This window comes from Macaca mulatta, chromosome 1 (assembly GCF_049350105.2).
Source record: "Macaca mulatta isolate MMU2019108-1 chromosome 1, T2T-MMU8v2.0, whole genome shotgun sequence".
Classification (NCBI taxonomy): Eukaryota; Metazoa; Chordata; class Mammalia; order Primates; family Cercopithecidae; genus Macaca; species Macaca mulatta.
Genome location: NC_133406.1, coordinates 120,699,454 through 120,723,632, shown reverse-complemented (window position 1 = coordinate 120,723,632; position 24,179 = coordinate 120,699,454). Strand labels below are relative to the sequence as shown.

The 24,179-nt window shown below is 44.5% G+C and overlaps 2 pseudogenes across 2 annotated transcripts; one reads left to right on the top strand and one right to left on the bottom strand.

Annotated features, from left to right (window-relative positions):
* Positions 1 to 1,369: 1,369 nt before the first annotated feature.
* Positions 1,370 to 12,220, bottom strand: LOC100430949 (glyceraldehyde-3-phosphate dehydrogenase pseudogene; annotated as a pseudogene). Its single transcript, XR_001447569.3, has 2 exons — positions 7,956 to 12,220; positions 1,370 to 3,863 (listed from the first exon to the last, which is right to left on the bottom strand). The product of XR_001447569.3 is annotated as a glyceraldehyde-3-phosphate dehydrogenase pseudogene (transcript).
* On the top strand, positions 3,860 to 22,186 carry LOC713272 (3 beta-hydroxysteroid dehydrogenase/Delta 5-->4-isomerase type 1-like; annotated as a pseudogene). Its single transcript, XR_013399383.1, has 3 exons — positions 3,860 to 8,127; positions 11,828 to 11,992; positions 15,019 to 22,186. The product of XR_013399383.1 is annotated as a 3 beta-hydroxysteroid dehydrogenase/Delta 5-->4-isomerase type 1-like (transcript).
* The last annotated feature ends 1,993 nt before the right edge of the window (positions 22,187 to 24,179 follow it).

The window sequence follows — 24,179 nt, the reverse complement described above, 5'->3', positions numbered from 1 at the left end:
TCAATTTTGTTGTGAAGCTAAAACTATAATAGAAAATAAAGTCCATTTTAAAAACTAAATGAGATAATATATGTAAAGCACCTGATACACAGTAAGGGACTCAATTAATATATTAGAGCTCATATGTAGAGCTTTCTATGTGCAAGGAGATGTCCCATATGACCTCTTGGTCTGATCTCAACTGATTATTCCATAAAATAAATATCTGGAGTAGACTTGTAGGGGTCAAGTGTGTGAAAGTTTAAAATATTTTGTCAGATACTCACCAAAAATTTGCATAAACTTACAATTCCACGAATAACACACCTGTCTCCCCACATCTTCACCAACACTTAGTAACTTCAGTGAATCTAATATTTGCTAAACCACTTGTGGTTTTCAAACTGAGTTTAATGAAGGGATAATGTTCTTCGTAATGCAAGAGAAATCCCCAAGAAAAGAAAGCAGCTTGTTAAAAGTATGTCAGTCTACCTTTTTTCTTCTTAAACATTGGAGTTCCAAGAGCTCTTGACTTGATTGGCACAAAGTTCCAGTTTCATCTGAAGACTGAACTGGGGAAATATCTACTTTCAAGCTCACTTACATAGGTATTGGAAAATTCACTTCCTCGAAGCTTATTGGACTGGGAACCTCAGTTCCCCTTTGACTGTTGGCTACCCTCAGTTCAATACTGTATTGTCCTGTCCAGCATGGCAGCTTGTTTCATCCAGCCCAATGAGAAAGAGAAAGTATAAAACAAGATGCAAATCACTACCTTTTCTAACCTAATCATGGAAGTAACATTCCATCATTTTTGTCCCATTATACTGATTAAAAGCAAGTTACTAGGTTCAGCCCACACACAAGGGAATGAATACCAGGAAGCAGAGATCACTGGACTCACCTTAGAGGCTGGCTACCATACCATCATTGTCAGACTCCAGAGGAAATGGTTGAGTGACATCTATCTGACCTCCCCCCAAAGATAATTGACAAACAGAGGATTCAGTAAGAAATAAAAAAAGATTTTGCTAAAACCTTCTCCTTTCTCACTCTGAAGATCTTGCCTGGAAAGACAGCCAAGTTGAGCTCATATAACCCAAAAACTCTGGCCCTAGTTCTCCCTGTATGGTGGAGGGGATGGCCCATTGTTCCTTACTTCTGGAAACTGGCTCTTCAAGTACATTTCAGATACCTGGGATCCTACTCATATCTGTGCTATAGATGGGAAGAAAGTTGCATCTCCTTGGCAAACAGCTTTGGCCTGGGCAATGATCCCAGCCTCTCATTAGCATGGGAAACTTTCCAGTATTTTCTTTTTTGTGGTCACTGTTCTCTTCTATTTCCTTCTATGTATTAGTCCATAAGCACTAAGTTTCAAAAGCACTAAGACATTCTAGAGTCTCGATTGTTCACTCATCCTTCCACTTCTTTATTCAATAAACATGTATTAAGTTCCTATGATATGTCAGATGTTGTGCAAATGTTTATGGTAATAAAAATATGTATGAGACATAGACACTTTATTTCGTCAAACACTCAACAATGTTTGAACATTTGCTCTGTACAAGGTGCTAAGGATCAGTAAAGGAGTAGTACAGTTTAAGACAACACAACAAGAACAAACTCTTCACTCCACTGGCTGTAACACCTTTTTACTGAGATCTTCATGGTACAACTTCTTGAACAGGTGTTGTTTTTAAGGGTCACTCTTTCCACATTTTTCTTCTCTTCCTCAACACACAAATGAATTGTGTGTTGGACTTTCCAGTTGAACTTCCAACCCAACTATTTGTGGAAATTGCTCTAAACAAATTACTTACAATGTTGCCAAAATCAATAATCGTTTATTTTCCTATTGCATTTGATGTGACAGCAGCACCCAACATAGTGAACCAAACTCTTCTTGAAACACTTTCTTCACTTGACTTTCACAAGGCCATGTCCTCCTAATTTTTCTCCTTGCTGCCACCAACTCCTACTCAGCATATTTAGCTGGCCCCTCCTTCTCTGTTCAACTTCCAAATGTTGATATGTGTATTCCAGGATTCAGTCCAGAAACTTCCCCTGTTATACATGAATATTCTTACCCTAACTTATTTCATCTAGTCCTATGCCTTTAAAACTTATTCTATGCTTCTCATGACCTCTCTGGGACTCAAGCACAAGGGGTGTAATTATCCTAAAGTAAACCAGGAGTTTAGTAAGCCGGCCAAAAAGAGGGATTTTCCTTTTCCCAGCATGAGAGACTGTGCTTAGTATAGATCCCTGTAAAATGGGTGGCTTTCTCCCCTAAGAAAAGGTAAACGCTTTGTGTGAGCCCCAAGGACTCTAGATGCCGGGCAGTTGATTTTTCCAGACAATCTTGTGAACAGCTGACACCTAAGTCTAGAATGTTTCACACCAACAGCCTGTGTGTTCCCCCATTGATAAAGCTGTGTCTTGTGCTTACGTGATAAAAAATTATAACAAGGGAGACTAATGTTCCCACACTGGAATGCAGACTCCCATTGTGAGCCCAGCATTTCCTGACCATTTATGCATCAGTATAAAATAGGAGGATGGAGAAATCATGCTGTCTATTCTTTTGGTGATCAGTAATCTTTGTGAGTCTTCCTAATATTGCATTTTTTTTTTCTGAGTACAGACAGGGGACTTTATTGGTGGTACATGACAAGGTGGGGTTCCCTAGGCACCTCCCTCTTCAGGGGGTCTGCACTAAACTGTGTGGAGGAGAGATTCTCAGTGTTGGGGGGGACTGAGTGTGGCAGGGACTCCCCAGCAGCTGAGGGCCTCTGTTTTCCTCTCATGCCATCGCTGGGGCTGGTGGTCCACAGGTCTTACTCCTTGGAGGCCACGTGAGCCATGAGGTTAACCACCCTGTTGCTGTAGCCAAACTCATTTTCACATCAGAAAATGAGCTTAACAAAGTGGTCATTGAGGGCATTGCCAGTCCCAGGATCCAAGGTGAAAGAGTGGGTGTCAGTGGTTAAGCTGGAGGAGACAACCTCGTTCTTAGTGTAGCACAAGATGCCCTTATGGGGGCCTTCTGATGCTGCTTCACCACCTTCTTGATGTTATCATATTTGGCATGTTTTTCCTGAGGGCAGGTCAGATTTATGACCAACATGTTTGTGGTGGGGACCTGGAATGTCATGCCAGTGCTCTTCCCATGCAGCTCATTGATATACTTGCCCACAGCCTTGACAGTGCCAGTAGATGCAAGGATGATGTTCCTGTGGGCCCTGCAGCTGTCATGCTACAGTTTCACAGAGGGGCCATCCACAGTTTTCAGTCATAGCACTGACTGTGGTCATGAGTCCCTTCACTGTATTAAACTTGTCATGAATGATCTTGGCCAGCGGTGCTAAGCAGTTGGTGGTACAAGAAACATTGCTGATGATCTTGAGGCTGTTGTCGTATTTCTCATTGTTCATACCCATCACAAACATGGGGGTGTCAGCAGAGGGGTTAGAGATGATGATCCTTTTAACTGTCCCCTGCAAATGAGCCACACACTTCCCCATGGTAGTGAAGATGCCACTGGAGTCTACGATGTGCTTAGTACCAGCATTGCCTTCTTTGATTTTGGTGGGATTTAGCTTGAGGAAGATGGTGGTGGGATTTCCATTGATGACAAGCTTCCCATTCTCAGCCTTTACAGTGCGATGGAATTTGCCATGGGTGAAATCATATGGAACATGTAGACCATGTAGTTGAGCTCAATGAAGGGGTCATTGATGGTGACAATATCCACTTTACCAGAGTTATAAGTAGGCTTGGTGACCAGGCACCCAATAGGGCCAAATCCATTGACTCTGGCCTTCACCTTTACCATGGTGTCTCAGGGATGTGGCTGGCACTGCACAAGAAGATGTGGCTGTCTGTTGAACGGGAGAAGCAGAGAGCTGCAGCATATTATTTAACCCACAGTTATCATATTGAGAAATTCTTCACACACTCTGATGCCAATAGGTGGTGACTTGGGTGGGCATCACTTGACATAGCAGGCTGACATTCCCTGAGCATGTGGACAGTTCAGTTGTCTCAGTGTCACTTGTTTAAAAGACAGTCTTTTTCCCTATTGAATTTACTATTGTTAAAATCAATTGGCCATATGAATTTAGGCCATTAACTCACACATAGGCAAAAATTCCCTCAAAATAAATTATAGGCCTAAATTTAAGGGCTAAACTGTACACCTCTTAGAAGAAAACATAGATTAACATATTCATGATCTTGAATTAGGCAAAAACCCAACTTTTCATGGTTAAAAAGTAGTTGAAAAATGAAACAGGATCAAAACTAAAAATGTTGGCATTTAAAAGCCATCAATAAGAAAATGAAGAGATAACCCATAGGCTGAGAAAAAAAAATCAAATCATATATTTGATAAAGGACTCATGTCCAGAATACGAAATGCACTTACAACTAAGCAATGAAAAGATAAATAACCCAATTTTAAAATAGGCAAAATATTTGAATAACCATTTCATCAAAAAGGTGTAGGAAGAGTCAACAAAGTACATGAAAAGATGATCAGCATCATCAGTCAGCAGGGAAATGCAAATCAAAACTACGAGACACCACTTCCCCACTAGAGTGCTATAACAAAAAAGGACAGTAACACCTGGAGGAAGTGAAATAACAATGATGTGGAAAAACTAAAATACTCACGCATTGTTGATGGGACATGCAGCCATGTTGGAAACCAGTTTCGCAGTATCTTAAAATGTTGAAGATACATTTACCATACGACCTAGCACTATCACTCCTAGCTATTTACCCAAAAGAAAAAAACCTATGTTCACACAACACATGAATGTGAATATTCATAGCAACTTTATCCATAACAGTCCATAAAGTTGAAACACTCAAATATCTATCAACCGATAAATGAATAAACTAATGGGAGCTATCCATATAATTTAATAGGATTTGGCACCTAAAAGGAATTAAATATTGATCTGTGCTGCCACATACATGAACCATAAAAGTATATTAAACTAAATGAAAGAAGACAGATACAAAAGACAACATATTGCATTATTCCATTTATACGGTCTCCAGAAAAGGCAAATCTGTAGAGTCAGAAAATCAATTAGGAGGTGCCTGGAGCTGGGGACTAGGAAAAAGTGGTGGTGATTGATGAACATGAGGGATTTCTTAGGAATGATAGAAATGTTGCAAAACAGGATCGTGGTGATGGTCACACAAGTCTAAAATTTTACTGAAAATAATCTAACTGCACACTTAAAATAAGCAAATGTTATGTCAATTATACCTCAGTAAAGCTATTTAAAAATAAAAGAAATTTAGTACTGTGGCCCCCATCAGTCTTGCCCTTTGTTTAATTTCTCACTTTCTTTACGGCTTTTATTTATTGGTTCCACTCAGACACTCCAAGAGACACTGGCTGAAATCTGCAGCCTCCAGGACTCTCAACAGCTGAGGGAATGTGCAGCCCCATACCGAAGGCAACGGGGGATCTATAAGGTGCACTCTAGCATGTGCTACAGCAGGCAAACATGTGTGATGCACCCGAATGGTTCAGATAGTGCTCCACATGTCTCAGCAAGACCCAGGGCCTGTTGCTATCAGAGAACAAGCTGCTACATCTTGCCGCACAGGGCCAACCTTTTCTAGGCAAGTGGGTTTGAACCATTGGTAGTCAGGTCCCAAGTAGCAGCTGAATGTCTACAACATGGGAGGAGGGCAAGACCTAGAGTGGGGTTTCAAAGCAAATCATTTGTAGAATATTATTTCGAATAACTGTAGAAAGCATTATTTTCAAGTGTTTACGGGATGTTCACCAACACAGACCATATGCTGCACCATAAATCAAGTTTCAATATATATGCAAGATTCAAAATCATACAGAGTATATGCTATGGCCACAATAGTATTAAGTTAGAAATCCATAAAAATAAGATACCTAGAAAATTCCCAATTTTAGGAAACAAGCAACGTACTCTGTTGGTATGGGTCACTTGGGTCAAAGACAAACTCACAAAAAAGAATTCAAAACATCAGTAACTGAATGATAATAACCCCATGCACCAAAATGTTGGACACAGCTGACATAGTGCTTAGAGAGAAACTTACAACTTTAAATGCCTGTAGAGGAAACGAACAAAGGACTAAAGTCAATTATCTATGCTTTTATAATAAGAACCCTGAAAAAAAAGAGTAAAACAACCCCAAAGTTAATAAATATAAGGCAATAATAAAAATAAGGAAAATCATGAAATAGAAAAATAAACAAACAATAGAGACAATCAATGGTCAATTCTTCTGTACTCCATGCACAAAAATTCAGTTCAGAATGATTTTATATTTAAATATATATCCAGAACCACGGAGATCTTAGAAGAATAAATTAAGAAAATACAGGAGCCGGGCATGGTGGCTGATGCCTGTAATCCCAGCACTTTGGGAGGCTGAGGTGGGTGGATTACATGAGGTCAGGAGTTCAAGACCAGCCTGACCAATATGGTGAAACCCTGTCTCTTCTAAAAATATAAAAATTAGCCAGGCATGGTGGTGCATGCCTGTAATCCCAGCTGCTTGGGAGGCTGAGGCAAGAGAATTGCATGAACCCAGGAGATGGAGGTTGCAGTGAGCCAAGATTGTGCCACTGCACTCCAACCTGGGTGACAAAGCAAGATTCCAACTCAAAAAAAAAAAAAAATATATATATATATATGAATAAAATGAGAATTCTGTAGGAATAAAAATCAGAGAGTAGTTGCTTACCAGGTAAATTGGGGGTAGGGGAGGGAATTAACTAAGAACAGGCAGAAAAGAACTTTCTGCAGTGAAGGAAATGACCAGTACATTTTTTGGGTGCTACTTACATGGGCATACATAACTGTCAAGATTCATCAAACTGAACACTTGAGATCTGGGCATTTTAATGAATATAAATTACACCTCGATTTTTTTAAGTAGAGTAAAGTGTCTTGGAGAGCTTACAGTGGTGAATTTGGACAGTTCTCAGACATACTCTCAAGGAGCATTCACAGCATCTTCAGAAATTTGCTGAGAATGGTTTTGTACCCAAGAATATGGGAATAGTTCAAACATCTATGATAAGAGTCATTAGGACATACAACCACAAATCCCCACTCTTGTGGTACAGGCCATATCATTAAGTGGTTAACACTAGATAGCTTTCCTTCAATGGTGTTCTTCATCTAGGAACCCCAGAGCTCTCCAGGGGAAAGTTACAACGGAGGTTTTGGATATATTGAATAGGAAAGTAAGTCACGTCCATAAAACTTAGTGATTGGAGCTGTCACCATTGCAAATTTCTAAACTTTGCAAGACAGCAGCAACATTTCAAATGACACTCTGCGAGAGGAGATAATGAGCTAATGCAGATTTCCTTCCAAACATATTTACTGCACAAAGGCAAAGTTCACATTACACTTGGAGATTTCTCTCAGTCTAGTTTAAGATCACAGATTGCGGATCCCCGACATCTGGTATCAACCGACCAGTGTCCTGTTAATGTTAAACCTAAGACTCTTTACCGCACTGCAGCCTTAGAATTGGACTTCTCTTCCTGTTGCTGGGAAGAATTAGAGATATACATTAAAGGTCACTATTCTTCTGAGAAAAGGGATGCTGTAGGAGGTGGGAGCAAAGAGTATGTGGCAGGAGTTCAAGGGGATAAGGGGCAAGCCAGAAGCCACAGAGCAGAAAGCTCCAGAGCTCCCTTAGGGGATGAAGTGACCAGCACCCTGACTCTTCTGTCCAGCTTTTAACAATCTAACTAACAATAAGAACTTCTTCATTTTCTTTCAGCTACTCCTCGCAATGGTGGAGACATGGAATTTTTGCAGAAAATGGGGTGGAGGAAAATAAGACATCTGTGTGAGTATATAACCATTTGACCTCTTTTTTTAGCCTTCTCCAGGGTCACCCTGGAACCAGATCTGCTCCCCAGCATCTTGTTTCCTGGAGTGTATTACCTGCTACTTTGGATTGGCCATGAAGGGCTGGAGCTGCCTTGTGACAGGTGCAGGAGGGTTTCTGGGTCAATCATCCGCCCCTTGGTGAAGGAGAAGGAGCTGAAGGAGATCAGGGCCTTGGACAAGGCCTTCAGATCACAATTGAGGGAGGAATTTTCCTTGATTCATGGGTGTGTGGCTCCATTTTAAACCCTGCATGGGTGCAAGAAGGTGGACCTTTTCTAGCAAGTTATAGAAAGTTGTAGTCAAATCTAAGCCAATCCTCCACCCACAGTCTAAAAAAAAAGAAAAGAAAAAAAAGAAAATTAAATAGTATGAAATGGCATGGTGTGAAAGATTCTGAATGGTGTGTCCAGAGACTGGATTCCGGCCCTAACCCAGAACTTGAGAGGCAGCCACTTGGACACCAGGCCCCTTTTCTTCTCATCTAGAAAATCCCACATCAGTTTCTTGTCTACAAAAGTTTTCTTGTCTACAACTTTTTTATGTCCTGAAGCTTTATGTCTTGGCAATTGCTTCGCAACATTCACAAAGGACACCATTTACTTGGAGACCTCACCAGGGGGTCCCTGCCTCTCTAGACTGCCCTGAGCTTTGTTTTGTTTTGTAGCAACCTTGGCACCTTTGGTGAAGGCAAAATAAAAGGAAGTGAAGATATGGATGAGTGTGTAAGTGTGTGTGTGTGTGAGAGAGAGAGAGAGCAAAAGAGAGAGAGAAAATGAGGGGGAAAGAAAATCAGAGAGAATGAGAAAGAGAGAGAATGCATGAGAAAGAGTGAGAGAGAGAGGTAGAGGAGAGAGAGAGCATCAGTGAGAGAGATAGACAGCATGCACAATTGCACAGCTAAGAGCAGAGACAGAGGAAGGGGCAGTATAAGGCCAGATATCCCTCTTTTCGATTTGTCATCTAAGGCTTTAGTTTTTAACCATTTGTCTCTGTTGCTCAATACCCCCAGGAAATTGCAGACCTTGCTCTAGCAACTCCTTGTGCAAATAACCCCAAAAGAAAAGTAGAAAAGGAGTCATATCCAACTGGACAATGAACTATCAAGGTCCAGAAACATAAAGCAACTTGCCAAGATCATCTGGTTAACGCGTAGCAGAGCTCAGACCAGAGCTTCATCCAGAAGCATCATCACTTTACCCTGGAGCTGATACTTGGCAAAGTGGGTCTTTGCCTCCCTGGGTGCCCAATTCCCCGTCCTCCTCCCCAACCCAGGGGGTGGGTGAACTGTGTGTCTACACCTGGGCTCTGACTGTGCAGAGAGCCATGCCCTGCCCTCAGAGAAGCCTCTACTTGACAGCACTCATGGACCACCACACCCAAAACTCTGCTCTTCTTTTGTTCTTCTCTGACCTCTTCCAATTTCCTCCACCTTCTATTTTCATGGTGTCTTTCATAAACAAATACTAACACAAGACCAAGATTAAATGTTTCTAATCCTTGTGTGTCACCAATATTTGCAATCTAACACCTAATACCAGAAAAACAGCAATGCTCAGCCTAGAGGAATTGTTCCTTATGGTGAAAAGTTAGGGGATATAACGGATGGGCAGTGGCCTGTATGAAGATAAAAACAGAGAATCCTTTCAGTGTTCTTTCTGTGCCAGATACGGTGCTACATGTTTTGCATGTGCTGACTCATTTGTTACTCATAGCAACCCTATGAGATTGTTAATATTATTGTCCTCCTTTCTTACAGATTAGGAGACAGACACAGAGAGGTTAATTAACTCATCGAAAGTCTCAGAGTTAGAATATGGCAAAACTGGATTTGAACCCTTGAGGTCTAGTGCAGCATCTGTGCTCTTAACCAATAGTTCTTCTAGCAGCTTGGGGAAAGAGGGAGTTATGGGTTCATCCACAAAGTCCCCTTTCCTGGTCTCTAGATCCCTGTGAACTCACTGAGGAAGAGCCTTTTCTCTTGGCTTTAGACTTCTTCAACTTTGAAAAGGCAATTCCTTTGAGCCAGTCTGTCTGAAGTTGGCAGCAAAGGGGAAGCAGAGGAAGGGAGCAGGAAGTGCAGAGGTGGAAATACAACCAGGGAAAATTCCATTCTCAGTCTGTTACCCATGTCCTCCCCAGCAGCCTCTTCCCTGCCTCCCCCATTGCAGGGCCTCCTTGGAGTTGCCTGACAGTGGGAAGGGGCTGGGAGTAGACAAAACATGACAGAGGCATCAGGAGAGTAAATGGTCCCATCTGAACCCCTGGAAGGAATTGCTCCAGTCTTGAATTTTTCACTCTGAATTTTACTCTCACTGTTCTTTGGCCTTTGTTGCCAATTTCAGTTGAACTGGCTTAATCTTACTCTTTCTCAGAAAAGTTTGTTGTAAACAGCCAGTCCTGTACCTAGTGTACAGGGTACGAGGCTTGGAGGTGGGGTGGGCAAGTTTGAGTCTCCACTAGAAATGTGACCTTTGATCTGTCCCTTAACCTCTCTGATCCTAAGTTTCCTCATCAATAAAGTGCGACTCAGAAAACCTATCTCATGAGATTGCTGTAAAAGGAAATAAGCAAGTTGTGAGTAATATGCAGATTGTAAAGCACAAACAAGCGTAGAGTATTTATCCAAGCTCCATGTACCACAGTGTTCATGGCGTGGGCTAATTCCAGGTGACAACTTTACTGTCAGCACCATGTCTTGGGTATTTCAGAGGAGCCTGAAAACATTAAAGTTGTAACCACTGCCCTCAGTTAGACAGCTGGAATATTAGTTCTTTGGTCGCTAACTTTCAGCATTGTTTTCTGCTTTTGATATCTGATAAGAGTTTTTCATGGAAATTCCTCATTTAAGCCCATGCGCAATTCCCTAGTAATGGCTCCACTCTCCTCCCAATTGCCCAAGCAGGAAACCACAGGGGTGATTTTGTCTTCTTTTTCTCTCAGCCCAGATCCAGTAGGTATCAGGACCTTTAAGGTAAGGTCTGAAATTCAAACCTGTTGTATCTGCCCTCCTCTGCTTCCACTGCTGGACCCTGCTTCCAGACCTCATCAAAACCTTGGCACAGATACTCTGATTAATCTCTTAATTACCTTACTTTCTCATATCCCCTATTTCAGTCCATTTTATATCCTCAAGCCAAGGTTGACTTCCTACATCACAATTCTGCTTCTGTTTCTCTGTCTCTCTCACTTTTTTTTAATAGGCTTTGACTGTGCCACCAAGGCTGAGTACAGAGGAATGATCTCTGCTCACTGCCACCTTCACCTCCTGGGCTCCGTTCATCCTCCTTCCTCAGCCTCCCGAGCAGTTAGGACTATAGGCAGGCACCACAACGCCTGGCTAATTTTTGTATTTTTAGTAGAGACAGGGTTTCATGGGGCTGTCCAGGCTGGTCCTGACCTCCTGGGTGCAAGCAGTCAGCCCACCTCAGCCTCCCAAAGTGCTAGAATTAGAGGTGTGAGCCACCATGCTCTGCCTGGTTCTCTACTTATTCCAAATATAAATAAGGGGTTTCTCTGACGTGGTGCTGGAGACCCAAAATCATGATCCCGCATCACCTGCAGAATTAAATTCGAATTTTCCCCCTTATATCCAACTCTCCACAATCACCCTACTCTCTTTCAATATTTTAGTGAGTTTCCCATGACTCTAGAAATGCTTATATTCCAGGTACACTTGACAGCTCATTGCTCAGATTACTTTTCTGAAATGGGATGGGGTAGAAACAGATGTTTGCTCTTTCCCAATAAATTGCTACATATTCTGACTTCTGTGTCTTTGTTTACTTGTTCCTTCCATGGAATGTACACCCTCCACTCCAACACCACGACTCTAACCTTTCCCGAACACCTATGTAACATCATCTTTATCAGGAAACTTCCAAGCCAGTTTCAGAAATGTTCCGATCTCCTGACCCGTGTTCACACAGAGCTCCAGAACAAGACCAAGCTGACAGCGCTGGAAGGAGACATTCTGGATGAGTCATGCCTGAAGAGAGCCTGCCAGGACATCGTGGTCATCATCCACACCACCTCTGTCATAGACGTCATCGGTGTCACTCACAGAGAGTCTGTCATGAACGTCAATGAGAAGGGTACGGTAGCCTGGGGAGGAGATGAAGCAAGGTGGGGGATTAAGGATCACAAAGAAGGGCAGGAAGGAAAGAGAAGTCCCTCCACGGAACACCTGCTGTGCTCTGGGCCAAGTGTCTGCTAACCATTACCAACTGGGGGAGTTCAAAGCTGCTATCTTCAGCTTTTTACATGAGGAAACCAGTGCTAGAGATGGCAAGTAACTTGTGCAGGGCCCGCCAGGTAAGTAAGTAAGTAGGAGAGTTAGACTTTAAACTCACTCCCGTGTGACTCCAAAGGCTGTGGACACTTTTTCTATTATGGTTCCAGTCAAAAGTTGACTAAACTCCGACTTCAGATTCTTGATATCCAGCCACTCTTTGCCTCTGGGACAGAATCAAACCTTCCAGGTGCCACCACAGTCATCATTTTAAACCTTGTGTGTAGGCTGATGATAATGAAATGGGCAAAATTCCCTCGTCCCCCTCAGCAGGCATGCAATGGGGGTGTGGCTTGCTTCTTCGGTGCCTCACTGCTCAAACCTCTACGGGAGCATACAGACAGGCAGGCTGTGGGACTCCAACACCATGGCAGTGTCTGGGGTGAATGTTTACAGCTCCTGAAACCCCAGTGGGTGTGTGTTACACGTACTCTTTTAGTCTGGCTCGTTTAGTTTTGACATCTATGGGCGGCTTGTTTTAACCAGCTAAATTAGACCCTCTACCTTGTCGGAAATTCAGAGGGCTTTCTGTATCTCGGGTTGTTGCTTTGGTTACCAGGGGAATTGGATCACACCTGGGCTGGCAGAATGAGTGCCAGGTTTTGTTGAGTGGAGGTAGCTCTCAGCAGCTGGGGGATGCCAGAAGGGGAGGGTTTTCCCATGGAGTTGGCAGCTCAACTGCCCAACTCTTCTCCGACTGTCCCAGGGAAACCCCACATCACTCTGCTGGGCGGTGTGTTCCTCCTAACGTCCAGCTGCCCATGTGTTCCTCTGCTGATGTGTTCGTCCGTTGATGTGCCCCTTCTGACATCCAGTCCCTTCTGTCTTCTTTTGCCAATCTGCTCCTGTCATTGTCTGGCAACTTGTGTGTGTCCTGCTATGGTCTTGGGGTTTTTTATAGGCACAGAATGGGGGCATGACAGGCCTGGGTGGTCATGGGAAATGCAACATTTGGGCAGAAAATGCTTGTCCTCATCTACATCCCTGGGAGTGGAGCCCTAGCCAGGGACTACACCCTCCTTCACCCAGCACTTCCTTTCCCCACTCCCATACCATTTAAAGGGACCACGCTCTTCCCTTCCCAGCACTCCCATATCAAGAACATTCAGAGCCCTGCTGCCCACCTCAAAGAAGTTTTCTCAAGAGAACTAGCAAAGCTGGTTCACAGTGGTCTGTCAGGACAGAATTATCCAGCACATGCTTTCTCACAATATTTTCTTAACAAAAAGGGTTTCCAGGTGTCCAGAATACACAATCTCTTCAGCTCACCACAGGGCCTGCTCTTACAGAGCCATTCCCAGCCAGGTGTCCAAAGTGCACCTTCATTCAATCCTCATCCCTTAAAGTCTTGATGGTCTTTCTGAATTGCAGCTTTCCAAACCACTTTAAATTCAGACACATTTCCTTAAGGAATCTTGTCATGCAGTCTCACCATCTGATTCCCAGAGTCCAGTATCTTCAGCACCACAGCACCCAACCGCGGGCCTGGCCCTCCACATTCAGTCTATTCTGACACCTTTTCTAAAGCAGCTAATTGCTTTTGGGTATCCAGCACCATCTCAATAAAAAATCTTTCCAGTTTCTACTTACGCATACCTTTAAGTACCTCTACAGTGCAAGGAGGGTGTTAAGAGTAACCAGTTTTTCATTTGAATTCTTAACTCTCCACAACTCCCAACAACAAGAAATGCGAAATGACAGGGTAAGTGTTAGAGGCATCTGTTTCCTAAACCATTATCACTCCAAGGCTTAGAAAACATTTCACAATGTTGGTCATTTCCCTCTTGAAGGTAAACTACTTCCACATTTTCTCTACCACCAGATTAATTGTTGAAAACATGAGGCTGTCTCTCCAGAAACTCAAATTCCACAGAAACTTTAAACGGGGCCAAGAACTAAAAAAATAATAATAAAATAAGAAAAAATAATAATCCTTACCTAGGAAATTCCTTCCTTCTTCAAGGGAAGGCACTCCGAGCACCTCCATGAGCTTCACTTCCACACAGCTCAGGGGATGCTGCCAGGTCCTCCCAGTGCAGGTGTTACCAGCAGAGGGCACACTCCTCTCCCCAGTCCTCCACCAGGCTCCACAGGAAATGCCAGGGCAGGGTTTAAGGGAAGGTTTACACCCCCACTTTACATAACCAGGTAAACAGAGTCACAGCCAGAATTGGAAGCAGCTTTCCCAGGGAACACACAATCAGGAAAAGAGTGTGAGTTTCCAGCATCTCCCCACAAGCCACTGTTTGCTCAATGACTCCAGGAATGGTCCTTGTGACTAAGTTTTATCAGTCCACTCAAAATGAGAAAAATACCAGCAATTGCATGTATATTTAAGAGTATATTTAAGAGTGTATATTGCTTATATACAACTGTGTATGGGTATGTGTGTGACATAAATTCTTCCACTGCCCTTTTCTGCCTAAGGACTGGGACTGCCCATATTCTCAGAGTATATCTTCCTGATTTTTTAGTTTTTCAATAACCTGCCTTTAATGGTATTGATGTCACATTATAATTTTCAACATCCTTACTTTGCAAAATATAAAGTGATAACCCTAGGTCCTTTGCCAAAATTAAAGTACACACACACACACATTCATACACTCAAAAGTCTAGAAATTCTTGCTCTCCAGAACCCATATGTCAGTTTCTTTTCATTTTAGTGTTTTTCCTATGGCTGTAGCATGGCCCAGTCTCAGTCAGAGACACAGAAGAATGGACCCCGAGTCTGTTATAACCACTGCACTTGAGAACGAATATCTATGCATGTGGTTGGGGCCCCTTAGTTATATTTCCTGACTCTGACAGCATGCTTTTTGTTGGTAGGTACCCAGCTTCTGTTGGAGGCCTGTGTCCAAGCTACTGTGCCAATCTTCATCTACACTAGTACCCTAGAGGTAGCCAGGCCCAACTCCTACAAGGAAATCATCCAGAACGGCCATGAAGAGCCTCTGGAAAACACATGGTCTGCTCCATACCCATACAGCAAAAAGTTTGCTGAGAAGGCTGTGCTGGTGGCCAATGGGTGGACTCTGAAAAATGGTGGCACCTTGTACACTTGTGCCTTAAGACCAATGGTTATCTATGGGGAAGAAAGCCCAATCCTTTCTGCTGGTATAAATGAGGCCCTGAACAACAATAGGATCCTGTCAAGTTTCAGCAAGTTCTCCAGAGTCAACCCAGTCTATGTTGGCAACGTGGCCTGGGCTCACATTCTGGCCATGAGGGTCCTGCAGGACCCCAAGAAGGCCCCAAATATCCAAGGACAGTTCTACTACATCTCAGATGACACGCCTCACCAAAGCTATGATAACCTTAATTACACCCTGAGCAAAGAGTTCGGCCTGCGCCTTGATTCCAGATGGAGCCTTCCTTTATCCCTGATGTACTGGATTGGTTTCATGCTGGAAATAGTGAGCTTCCTGCTCAGACCCATTTACATCTATGGACCGCCCTTCAGCCGTCACATAGTGACATTGTCAAATAGCGTGTTCACCTTCGTTTACAAGAAGGCTCAGCGAGATCTGGCGTATGACCCGCTCTACAGCTGGGAGGAAGCCAAGCAGAAAACCGTGGAGTGGGTGGGTTCCCTTGCGGACCGGCACAAGGAGATCCTGAAGTCCAAGACTCAGTGATTTAAGGATGACAGAGATGTGCATGTGGGTGTTGTTAGGAGATGTCATCAAGCTCCACCTTCCTGGCTTCATACAGAAGGTGACAAGGACACAAGCCCAGGTCCTGCCTCCTCCCTTTCACACAATGCCCAACTTATTGTCTTCCTCATGTCATCAAGACCTGCCCAGTCCCTGGCGCAACCAGAAACTTTCTGTCCTAATCATATACCAGAGGACAGATAATGTGATTTGCTTTTTCCAAACCTCAGTGACTGATTCTGAAAAATTGTGGTCCTTTTTTTTAATTTTTTATTTTATTTTTTTTTTGAGACGGAGTCTTGCTCTGTCTCCCAGGCTGGAGTGCAGTGGTGCGATCTCAGCTTACTGCAAGCTCCGCCTCCTGGGTTCACGCCATTCTCCAGCCTCAGCGTCCCGAGTAGCTGGGACTACAGGTGCCCACTACCACAACACCCGGCTGATTTTTTGTATTTTTAGTAGAGACGGGGTTTCACCGTGTTAGCCAGGATGGTCTCAATCTCCTGAGCTCATGATCTGCCCGCTTCGGCCTCCCAAAGTACTGGGATTACAGGTGTCATCCACTGTGTGAGCCACTGCGTCTGGCTTGTGGTCTCTTTTAACTTGAGGGTCGCTTTTAACTACTAGAGCTCCAATTTTCCTCTTAAATGAGAAAGGATTTCATTTCTTTTCTTTTAAATCTCCTATTTCTTCACACGGTTCAATGTAAAGAGCAACAAATGTTTTAATGCCTAACCTGGAGAGAGGCATGGTTTCTGTTAATATATACTTTCCTCGTTCCTTTTCATTTCCAGGTATCACCATATTTTACCTAGGAGAGTAGCATGAAGCTGGGGATGGGGGGTGGGCAGAGTCGCGGGAGGGTCAGGAAGGGCGGTGAAGACTGAGTTCTACTATGTTTCAGGCATGTACAACATGACCTACATATGACATATATTCCCTCACCGAATACTCATCAGAAACCTATCAGGTGGGGGTGACTATTCCCATTTTACTGGTGAGGAAACTTGTTCACAGTCACACTAACTGATTAATGGCTAGGCATTCTACCAGGTACTTGGCCTTGAAAGTCCTTATCTTTCCACAGAATCAGACAGCCTGGACTCATCTTGTCGGTGGTACAGCAGAGCACTGGAGCATGGGGTGCTGATACTTGGGAGAGTCCCAGCTTTTTTTGGGTTACCTCTTTCTTGCCCAGTCCACATGCAGGGGAATCTCTAGAACCCAGGAGAATCCCTGAGGGGTGTCTGAAAGAGTTTGCATGCCTTTCCTAATGGACCTGAGCAGGGCTGAGAGAAACAAAAAATGCATCCAGCCTCTATCAGCTTCGGTGCCAATTTCGTAGAAGGTCTCTAGAACACTCCTGGCTATATGTGTGTTGGCCATTCTGATCATACATAACCCTGCATTTCACCCTTTCAAATCACAATGAGCCACACCATGGGTTCCTGGGCAAGTAAAGAAAACAAGTGTGAACTTCCCCCAAAATATACCTTCTACTCAGCCCAAAATTAGAAGTCTACTATCCCACATGCCGAGATTTAATGCCTCTCTCTCTTCTTTCTCCTTCTCTTCTTTAAATCATATCCTTTCTCCCTTTATTCTTCCATATCCTTAGCCTCTTTCTTCCCTCCATCTCCTCCTTAATCACTGGTTCTCTCATTCTTCTCAATTCCCCTGAAGAGAGGAGGCCAATAAAGACAAGTTTGGTGACTTCAGTGATGACATAGTCATTAACCAATCAGTGAAAACACAGTCAAAAGAAACACTGTCAGGGGCATCAGGGACAGAGCTGAACTGAAGCAGGTGTGGAGGTTGCTGTGGGTCCAGAGTGTGGGGACAAAAGCTGTCTCCCTCTGGACCTGGGTGTATCACAGCAATGATGAGAGTCACACCCAACATCAAAATGGCTTCTTTCCTACACAGGAAATTAACAGATCATTAATCAGTTGAATTTGATTACCACAATGGAGTTAGTTTCAGTGTTCATTCTGAAGAGAAAAGGGAACCATATTCTGGCCCAGATCAACAGGTTTCCACCACTTTCAAAACCCCAAGGAACAGATAATCAGCACTACCATCAGGGGGGAGTGGCCCTAGGCAGTTGGGTAAGGTGAAAAATGCAACATCCCTCCTTCCCCAGCTGTGCACAAAATGCAAGAGCCAGCATCTCTCCAGTTCTTGTAAGGTGTGCTCACGATCCATATGTTAATGTCAGGTACCATGGGAATCAACGGAGGGTGGTGGAATCAGGGACAAGAGCCTTTCCCCTGGTTTTTCAGCCTAGTGAAACCCTACACTTATGAAACCACCAGGGCAATTTTCACAGGGAAAGGAAGGAAAAGGACAGAGCTCCAACGGGCAGCGAGGGGAGTTCTAAGAAAGAGACGAGGGGGCCAGATGAGTCAACAGTCTCAACTGAACAAGCACAAAGACCTCGGAGTGTTGTGGCCAACAAAATACGCCATCCCTTCTTACACCTGAGGGCACCAAGCAGGCAGAGCTCCTGCACCAAGCCCCACTGCACTTCACGTGATGCACCACACGGAGGCAGCAAAGGCTAGGAGGGAAGAACAAGTAAGCCCGACCTGGCCGGGATTTTTGAGTCCTTTTTCTCCACCAAGGTGACTTTGCAGGGTACCTAATACAGGATTGAATGAAAGAACGGGCCAGTGCTCAGCCACCGGCTTAAGGGCTAGGTGTATATGAGTACTGAGAATGGAGCTGAGCCGAATTCACTAGGAAAAGCCACAGGAGCCAGTGGGTCTTGAATGAGGCCTTGAATTCCTCGGTCCAGACAGTGAGCATAGCCCAAGCAGTGGTGCGGAGGAGGACAGGGGGCGTGAAGAGTCCCCTCGCCTCCTGGAAAGCATGTACAGAGGGCAGATGAGAGAGCTCGGGTGCCAGACTAAGCCACAGATTGGATAGGCAGGTTCAAAGGGCCGGGGTGGGCCCCAGAGCCTGTGATGGACTGGTGAGAACTGGCAGGAAAGTGGCCGGAGGCCAAATCTTATGATGTGAAATCCTGTGATTTCTAAATATTAGTGACTAACTCTAAATTTGAAAAAGCAGTGTGAAGATCTGCTTCGGGAGAGGGATGTGTGGGCTAGTGTTCAAAGTGTATCTGCAATAATTTATATCTTAAAACGTGGTGGCGAGGTGTCAGCAGCAAATCTGTTCATTCTTGGCGATAAGTCCCAATATACATTATTAGATCATATTCTCTGCTTTCCTGTATGGTTAACATAGGTTATAATTTTTTAATAAATTAAATTTGGTGGGGGAAAAATAAGCAAACTAAGAAATCACATTCACAGGCTGGCCCCAGGATTTAAGGCCTCTGATTTTCCACTTCTGCTTCCAGTCTAGTGGTCCAGTGTGGGAGATAAAATAGGAGACATGTTAGGTGCTGTGCACAGTAAATGTGAAGAGTGCCAGAAGAAAGGAAAATGCTTCCAGGAGATCCATTCATAGGGGATTCATGGGGTCCTTGCATTTGGGCTAAATATCAGAAGATGGGTAGGATTTCAACAGACAGGAATTCGAGGAAAAGTATTCCAGGTAGAGACAATGGAGTCTGCAAAGACCCAGGATGGGAAAGGGGTCACTTTTACGGAACAATGAGACCAGACCAGACAGCACTACGCCAAGGGAGAAATGGAAGAGACACTTGGAAAGACATGCTGGGCACACACAGGATCACCTGGGGCCACTCCTGGAGATGCCCTGCCTGCTTCCCTCACTGACCTCAGAGTAGGAGTTCTGTGTCCCCAATAAGGACGACTTGGGCCAGACACAGTGGCTCACGCCTGTAATCCCAGCAATTTGGGAGGCTGAGGCAGGTGAATCACCTGAGGTCAGGAGTTCAAGACCAGCCTGGCCAACATGGCAAAAACCCCTCTCTACTAAAAATGGAAAAAAAATAGCCAGGCAAGGTGTTGGTGCCTGTAATCCCAGTTACTTAGGAGGCAGAAGCAGGAGAACTGCTTGAACCCGGGAGGCAGAGGTTGCAGTGAGCCGAGATTGCGCTAGTGTACTCCAGCCTGGGTGACAGAGTGAGACTGTCTCAAAAAAAAAAAAAAAAAAAGACAACTTGACATTCAATTACTTCACACATACAACATGCCTCATGTTCTCTCAAAAACTGGACTCTACGGGAAGAGAATGTCTCCTTTAGCAATGAATATTGATGGTGATGCTAAAAGCTGGGACATCATTCACTATGCAATGGGAATTGTTCAACTGTCCCTGGAAGATTACCTTGGCAGCATGTTGTAGGATGGACTGAAAGAGATGAAGAGGATACTTCAAGAATCTAGGTAAGAAATGAAGGCCTGGTTTATGTGTTGGTAACAAAACAGAATACAGGGGCAACTGAGGCAGGCCCAAGGCAGAATGGCCGCTAGTTTAGACAGGACTGGGTGTGAGCACAGAATTCTCATGCACGCACTTTCTCAAGCCAGAAACCTGGATGGCAGCCCCCCACTCCTCCCACCTGTCATTCAGCACTACCAACTTTACCTCCACAACACCTCTTGAATGTGTCCTCTTCCTCCCTGGCAACATCATTCCTACTTGTACCCACCACAGGCCTCCCTGTCTTGAAGAGTCACCCATGAAATCTATCCTCAGCAGTGTTGCCAGAGTGCTGTCCAAACTAGTCTCACTATGTCATGCCCTTTCTTAAAAGCAACCACTAGGGAGAGCCCCAGGACTGTCAGGACTGTCAGGGTGAGCCTGAGGGCCTCAGCATAACATGGAGGGCCTCTGAAGACCTGGGCGCTGCCTAACACTCCAGACTAATTCTCATCAATCCCTGCCCTAGCCCCAGATTCTCCTACTTTGTGCCTCAACAATTCTCCAAACTCAGCGCTTCCTGCATGCAGCATGCTTTTACATCAACCTAGGCCAGTGCACGGCATTCCTTCTGCTTAGAGGGTCCCCAGCTCTCCTGCCAGTGCATCCTTCCCAGCTCCTTATTCACCATCCAAAGCACCTCTTTTTACACCCTCCATGTTTTGTGCATATCTAGTTGCCCTGCCGTTAATTTTTCATTTATATGTCCTGTTCCTCACCCCTTCACTGACATATCCCGAGGACAGTAACTCACCATGTCATCTCTCTGTCCCCAATGACTGACACAAAATAGACACATGGGCTGATGGAGAGATAGATGGATGCGTGGATGGAAAGATGAAACACAAGCAAACCCAACTGTTGGGATGGAGAGAGGAGGTGATGGGGAGTCGGGGAGCAGAATGCTTTGAATCACAAAGCAAGAAATAATTCAAAGATGAATTTTCAAGGTGTTGATGAAACTGAAGAAGCTGGATCATCATGATGAGAGCTGGGAAAGAGAAAAGCCACACAGTGGGTGTGGTGCTGAGAATGAACTCATTTGTGTGATATGAAAAGTGAGTGGGGTTGTGAGAGGCCCATGAGCAGGGAAAGGAAAGGCTGATGAAGGCGAAGCCCAGCTGCCAAAGTTATAAAGGGACTGGGAATTAGATCCAAAACCTGAAATTGTGCAATGCCTAGAGCATTTTCATACTATAAAAAAAGGAAAATCTGCTTTTGAAAATTGAATTCAGAAGAGAATCTCCCACTCTTAGTTGACTCAAGTGAGGACCACGCAACCTCTCTGTCTACATGTGCTTCTTAAGACATCGGGGGACTCTGGTGGAAATTGGAGGGGAGTTCTTTTCCTTTATCTTGGCCCAGGATCCAACCCAATGGTAATGAGCAGGGAATGGAGTCAGCGATCTGAGGCATGAAAGAGGTTCATTATGAAGTGGAGAGGGAAGGCTGGATGAAAAGAAAGTGGCTTGGCCACTCTGTCCCCAAAGGCAGGGAGCACTGGGGTCAGTTGCAGACTCCAAAACAGTCAGTAATCTGTTCTGGAAACATGAAGCTCCCTATTGAACAGTGCAATCTTTCCTCAAGAAACGGAAGAACCAGCACTAATGAAGTCAGCCCTTCTTCCAAAACAGGTACTGGCGACAGAGGGGTGGATGTGAGATGGGCTCTGGGCCTATTGTCATCTTAGCATGAACCCTGGCCACTGAAGTAGGAATACCCTTCTCATGAGCCCGGCCCTAACTCCCTCCCGCACCAGCTGGAGTCTGTCAAATCCCTGGTGTAGCTCTGAGCAGAGCAGCTCTCTAGGCACACGGCTAGTGAGGTCACCCAGGACCTGTGCTTGGCTTAAGGCGCTGCCATGGGACCCTACATTTCATTTTGCACTGATCCCTGTAAAATATGCAGTGAATACTGATGATGAGAACTTCTTTCAACAGGAGGCAAAATACCTATTGCTGACCTATCGTGGGTAAATGACAAAAGCTCCCTGGTTCCTACAGGGCAGATCAACATCTTTGTGGAGTTCAGATTTTCGAGCAAAGAAAGCTTCATCAGGCATGGCGGGGCACACCTGTATTCCCAGCTACTGGGAGGCTAAAGGGGAAGATCACTTGAATCCAGGAATTCAATGCCGGACAAGACTTCATCTCTAAATTTTTTATTAAATTGAAGTTAAAGAAGGATCTAGGGACCTTTATTCCAGCTTTAACTGTGGACTCCTTTCCTTCTTTCATTTTACCAATGAGGAAAGTGAGGCCTGGGAAGTGAGATGACTTTCCCAATGTTCACCTAGGCCACTGCCTGTAATGGTGACCTAGGATTTGCTACCTTTCAGATGAAAAGGGGGGGTGAAGGCATAGAACTAGGAGGTTGCCCTACCAACATATTTATAAAGGGCGGGGAGGACCTGGGATGAGACACATTTAGAAAGAGGGCAGAGGGCAGGTTTAACCAGAAATCAGCTGTCTAATCCATTTGTCTGGTCCACACAGCCCAACCTCCCATCTGCACGTCAGCTTGTGGACGTGGGTGCTGCATACATTAAGACAGGCAGAGGCTTCGTGCCATAGAAATAAAAGTAGCTGGGGGTGAGAGGAACTAAGCAAAGGGGTCAGGAGGGCAAAAAACAAGCAAGTATTCTTTTGTTTTAGAAGCAGAATATTTTTGCAAATAAGAGTGAAGAGTGAAAATCCTGCGTTCTCATTTCAGTTTTGCCATCGAAGTGAAGTAAATCTTTTTACCTTCTCGCATCTGTTTCCTTTCCTGCAAAATGAAGGTTATGGCTCGTTTCTAAGGTCTGTTGCCAGTGACACTGGGCTGTAAACGTGTAAGATGATTTGCATCCTCTGGCACCTGCCCACTTCTGCAGCTAACCTTCATGATAACACGAGCCTCCATGTGCTTATTTGTTTGTGTGAAGCCAAAGTTATTTGAGAAAGTGGTTTCCCAGCCATCCCCTGGCTCTAGTGGCACCTGGCACCTCACTGGGAAAGGGGCATCATACCTCTCACAGGGTGGTAAAGGATCAAGAGGTGGGGCCAAGGAGGAACCAATTCCCTCCCTCCCTGATATCTGATGACCGCTGAACTGCAGAACTTAATGCTGACTTAAATATGGCCTTTTATTTTGACATTAAGCTATGGATGTTTCCAAGAAGGTTTTAAAATTCTTTGACAATCACTAGAAATTAAAATGGGCAGGGCCAATAAAGACAGTGCCTACTGAAGAGGAAACAGAAACCCAGAAAGTCATGCTTTGCTCAACACCACTGCCAGTTCATGCCAAAGCTCTGCCCTGCACACTCTACTCACAGCACACCCTCAAAGGAGATGCAGAACTAGTTACTTCTTTCTTCATGTTCTCAGGAAAGGGAGGCCATGCCTTGTCACTCCCTCATCACCCTGCCCCAGGAGCTGGAAATCCCAGAAGATACAGTCCATATGCACCGCAACTGCCTCTCTTCCTTCTGGGATCCCAGGAGCTATGATACAAGAGTTTGGGACGCCCCTCAGCAGCCCCTTCTCTGCAGCACTGAGCAGGAACACTTTGTAACCACCTTGCTTCCTAACATTCACACAAGCCCCTGAATCTTACAAGAGCCTTCGTGTTTGTCATTTTGTTTGATTTTCCCACACCTTATACCTGCATCTTTCCACTGCACGGATGAGAGCAAGATCAAGAATACCTATAGGGCTTGGTCTAGGCTGCAGCAGCACTGACAGTGGCTGTGTGAGTCCAGGGAATCTCTGGCTGTGAAGTCATGTCTGTAATTTCCACCAAATCTACTAACTTCAACACAGAAATCAGCAGAGCTACTTCAGCTGAAACCTTGAAGTGACCCTTGTTTCAGACAATCGCTAATGCTACTCTTGACAAGAGAAATGTCTAGCCAGATCCTTTTCCAGCCCCTTGACAAAGTGAGCTAGCTTTTCCAAGGTCACACACTGTCCTTTCCCTCACCCAACAAAGCCAGCTAAA